Source organism: Condylura cristata, unplaced genomic scaffold (genome assembly GCF_000260355.1).
Source record: "Condylura cristata isolate star-nosed mole 26May11 unplaced genomic scaffold, ConCri1.0 scaffold00011, whole genome shotgun sequence".
Lineage (NCBI taxonomy): Eukaryota > Metazoa > Chordata > Mammalia > Eulipotyphla > Talpidae > Condylura > Condylura cristata.
Genome location: NW_004567112.1, coordinates 7,335,642 through 7,340,993, shown reverse-complemented (window position 1 = coordinate 7,340,993; position 5,352 = coordinate 7,335,642).

The window sequence follows — 5,352 nt, the reverse complement described above, 5'->3', positions numbered from 1 at the left end:
GCGGAGTGGCGGCGAGGCGCCTCGTCAGCGTCCGCGTCCTCCGAGCACGTGCAATGTCCCCAGCCTGGCGATCAGGGAGCGAGCAGCAACTCGCGAACGCCGCGGCGCCTGCCGGTCTCTGAGGCGGCCAGTTGTAGTTGTCTGACACCCGGGGGGACGCGCACTCGCTGCTGCAATTGATTACGGGTAATTTCGCAGCCCCCACGTTTCGGTTACCTCATGAATACACTAAATTGTTTGGATAATATATCAGATCGTAATGGATGGTTTCTGTCCTTGTCCCCAATCAAGTAGGGGTTTAGCCAGTGAATAAACGGAAATGATTGGTCTTGCTTTCAGGAAACACACAATCAAAGACCCACACTTCCAGAAAAACTTTTGACAAGATTCATCCTGAATTGTTAGTACCATTAGCAGGCGTTATTAACTTTCCCGTTGCCTTTGACCCTCCTGCTCACAAAACTGGCTAGAGGGTGTTTCTCCACACTCCACAGATAGAGCTGAAGGAGGGGGAGGGGGAGGGAAACCCTACACACCCTGCAGCAAAAGAAAGCGGTTGCCTGGGGGGGGAGGGGGTGGAGAAAAAGTTTTCCCAAAAAAGTATCTCCCCCACACTCTAAAAAGCCAAGCTCTCGTCCCAAACAACTCCTTCTTAACACACCTCGCCGCCGACAGCCATCTTAAACTGCCCCTCTCTTCATTTAGTTCCAGTTGGGTTTTTTCTTGCCTGCACCCCAGCGGCCCTGAGGCAGCCCATTCAAAGGGCAGCTTTGTACTCAGAGAGTCCAGCAGGAGAGAGGGGGAGAGGGAGAGAGAGCGCAGAAAATCTCCACTGTGAGATCTGCCTTAAAAAAAAAAAAAGTTTTCCCCTCGCTATTTCATTGTCTCTGCTACAATATCTTTGAGAAAAGCAACAGCCAGTAATCCAATAAGAGCATTGATTAGGCTACAATGATTCAATTCAAGCGCATGGCCTTGTGCAAGGAGCATGCTCCAGCCCTTCTCGTCACCTTGCCCGGGCAGAAGCCCTCTCCACGCCGCTCTCCCCATTCATTCCTTTATGGGAAATGCGGAGCAAAAGGAGTGAAAGATGGCAATTATCTAATTGGACTATTAACAAACAGTCCTCTGAGTGCGGCGGTCTGGCGTGGCTCCTGGGCGGGGGAAGGGCCGCGTTCCCTGCCCTCATTCACAAAGAGTGCAGGGCCGGGGAGGAAAGGGGGTTTTTTAAAGGGAGTGGGGTGGGGGGGGAGAGGAGAGGTGGGAGGTTTGGCTGAGAATTTTTCCACACAATTCCAAGAATGGGGGCGGAGGCGGGCGGGGCAGGGGAGGGGGCCGGGGGCGGGGGTCGTGGCGAGCGGGTGGGAGAGAGGGAGGGAGACCGGTGCAAGTGCGTTGGGCGCCGGGTGGTTGGGCTCCCGGCCCCGCGCGCCCTTCCCGCCCCTCGGCCCCCAGCCGCCGCCGCCGTCCCGCGGGACCCTCAAACCTCAGGGAGCAGGAGGGGGCCGGGAGCCGGGTTCTTCGCACGCTCCAGCTCTGGTTGCCTCTTCCATGCCTTTTCGCCAGGCCTGGGAGGAGAACCCACCTATATTGGGGTTCGCAAAGCGCCTCTGGCCCTGAGACCGACCTTGGGCATTTACTCTATCGGGGTGGGGCTGGGTAGATGGTCCAAAGCCACTGTCCTCCCTGCGGCGGGCTCCCGGGGCCCGGGCAGGGGGGGGGCAGCTCTCCTCGCCCAAACGCGGCCTCCAAGCCCAACGCGCCTGGGGAAGTGAGTTCCCCAGGGCGGGTGGGTGGGGACGAGAGGGAGAGGAGAGGGGTCGGTGTGTCCTCGGAGCCGCTGGGTACTGAAGTCTCGGGGTGAGGGTTAGGCAAAATCCAGACAGCTCCTTAGTTACTCCCCACGAAGCGCAAACGCCCAGGCTGCAGTTCCGAAGCTCCGAGGGCTTCGCCCCTCCAGGCCCAGCGGTCCAGAGGCGCCGCCCACGCTCTTGGGGCTTCCACACTAGGTAGCCAGAGCGGCTCTCGGAATTCGGATCCTCCAGAGCAGACCCCAGGAGGGGGTTTTACCCTTCTTTCCTGCAAAGCTCTGCCAGAGACAGTTTAGAGACCGCGGCAGGTGGGGTGGGTGTGGGGTCCCAAATCCCGGTCCACGGCCCTTTCCTGGACCCCGAGGCTAGTAGAGGGCTCAAGACACTCAGTGGCCTGGCCCTAGTCAGGCCCCCACCCCCACTGCTCTGGGTCCCGTTGGACCCCCGCGGACTGCTGAGAGTTCTGGACATCGCAGCCTTGACAAGACCCGGCTCTGTCCGGCAGCCTCCTTTCCACCAAGGGCCTTTGGGTCCTAGAAACCCACGTTCACACCTACAACGATGGGTCAAAGGCCTGGAGGGAAGACTATAAAAAGGCTATAAAAATAAAATGTCCAACCCACACACTTTCTTTTTTTTTTTAAGATGGAGGTAAGAATGCCCCTGTGGTCAGTGGTGGCCTCAGGTCGGTGGCTCCTTTGCACCACCCCAACTAGCATCCAGGACAGAGTCAAACCCCAAAAGCCAATTTGACGTTAGGCCTCCTTGTCCTGCCTCCTACAGGGGACAACAGTGGCATATTTTGTTACAAGTGGGAAGAGTTTACTGAGTGGCCACTTATCCGGTGCATAAACTTTCTTAATGTCCTTCATCTCTCTGTCATGGAGGTTGTGATAGATTAAAATAATTCGGTAGCAGAGAGGTTCAATCCTCTGTCCACACCATACAGTTGATCAGGATTTGAACCCTGTTCTGTCTGACTTCTAAGCCTGTGCATACTCTTCCTTACCAACCTCGCTGGGCTCTTCCCCCTTTCAATTCCAAGCCTAAATCTGTCTTGCAGTTTTGGAATTCCTTGGTGACCATGTGTGCATCAGACAGATAAACACAATGACCTGGTGTTAATGCCAGGAATCCTGATAATGAGGCATCAATTTAATGAATTTATCCAACAACATGAAATCCAAATGTAACATATAAAAATCTTGTTTCTGATAAGGCTGCTTATTGCTTGCCATGAGCATTTTTAACAGTCTATTGTCTCCTATATCACACTGCCTTGGAGTGAATAAAATGCCTTTCTGGGCCCCAAACCTACTGAATGATATGTGCAAGCAGTGCCCAGGGATGTACCTTTATAGCCAACCCACAAGTGGGAGGATGGAATCCTTAAAGTTGGGGACTCCTCTGAGCTTCTTGGAGTGCAGGCCCCCCCAACTGAAAACACAACTGCTTTTTAGGAAGAGAAGAAAATGCAACATTCTGGGAAAACATTTAATTTATTATATTTTTACCCAGACAACACTGGTTTCCAAAATTGCATGTAATTCAGAGATATAGGACCACACTTCTTAGCCGAATATCACCATCCCACAGCCCACCACCATGGTAAGCCTGGAGGGGTCAGAACCTGGGGCTGGACTCTGGGTGGCCCTCAAGCATATCGGGGTCATCTCTGTAACTTCAAGGATAAACCCTTGACTAAGGGATGCTGATGTCCCTGCTCATGACTCAGGTTTGGCAGTTCGGTGGCCCACTGTGTCCCGAGCCCTTAAAGTAACCCAAACTCAAATTAAAAAGTCAACCCATGACCTATTTTTACTTTGTGTATGCAAACGCTCGTGTGTGTGTGTGTGTGTGTGTGTGTGTGTGTGTGTGCCTGGATTAAAATCCTATGGGCGTCCATCCAGAAAAAGCATGACAGGTTTCTGGGAGGACACAAGTGAAAGCTCCTGGATGGAAATTTCAGAAAAACAGCTGTTACTCCCAGAAAAACGAAAGCTGTGTGTCCATGCAAAGAAAAGAGAACCCAATCAATTATTTGGCTACACTGCGCCAAGCCTGCACCGCACGACGCACATGAGGACACAGGGCTGCTCAGGTATAAAGTGTTTCATTCTCTTGACTCAATTTGCCTCCCTCCCCAGTGCCTTTCTGCCCCCACGTCACTGTCTGCAGGTGCAGACAGACCCAGAATAGAACTGTATAGCTGGAAGGATTTTTTAGAGATCAACTATTCCATAATCTTCATTTGACTTGACAGATGAGCCTGGAAAGACAAAGCAACTTGTTAAGGATTAGACAACTAGGTAGTGGGGGGATCCGCGTTATGATCCTGGTCTTCTGCACTCCCATCACCACCCAGGCTTCCCACAATCTGAATAGGATGAATGCTGTCTGCAGGACTGGGTGAAATGCTGCCATATAAATTAACTAAGTCACAATCTGAACCGGGGTGCTTTTCACATTACCTACCTCCTTGCTCTCACTGCAACAGAAAGCAGAATCAGACATGGTACTCTGCACTCTCCTCTTCCATTCCCAGTTTTTCTTTATTTCAGAAATATATAGGAGGGGAACCATGCTGGTTGGAAATCTGAGGTCCTCTTAGATTACGAGTGGCTTGGAGACAGCATAACTTAATGTCTGAGATGTCAATTTTTAGAGAACTGCATCAGAGAAGATGCTATAACCAGAAATTAAGTTTCTATAACAATGAATCAGGGCACCTAATAATAATGACTAATTAAAAATAAGAATACTGGGCATTCACAGATTTTCACCCCAATCAAAGTTCTAAGTGGTGACAAATTCATTCTCCTCTAATTGTCATTAGCCCCATTTCACAAAAGGTAACCAGGACACTAGAGAAGGAATTGAATTAACACCCCATGCTAAATATTCAAAGTGGAAACTCTAGCCACACCTCCACATATATATTCCCCATTTTAGATAAAGACTGCGAACTTGCCAGCATGCGTATAGACAGCTCTGAATTTTGCTATCGACATTTCAAGCAAATAATCTCATTAGCTTCTACCTTTTAACTTTGCATTTTGTACCCAGACTAAGTTCCTTCAATTATTTTATGTATTTTTTACATAGAAACAAACAGACTTAGAGTTGAGAGGGACTTGATAGTAATGTAATAAACAGCTGGCACCGGGCAAGCTGCCTGTCCCACTCCCCAGCTCCACCACAAACTAGCTGTATAGCTTTGGGCTTCCTGTGACACAGTGGCCTATTTGCAAGACAGCCTGTAAGGATGTCATACACTGTGTATGGTGCTCAGAACAGCTCTTGACACATACTGCCGAAAAGTAGTTATAGCTGGAGGCAAAGTTGATTGACTTCATACTGATGCAAGACTAGATAGTAGTCATAAACAACCAGTATCTGTTAAGGACTTACCGACTACTGCTGTCTCATTTAATTCTCCCATGAGCCCATTGACAAGAAAGAACAATTACATATGCCCACTATGTTGGATTAAAAATGGTCATGTTGGGGCCCTCCCTGGTGGCGCAGCGGGTTAAAGCAC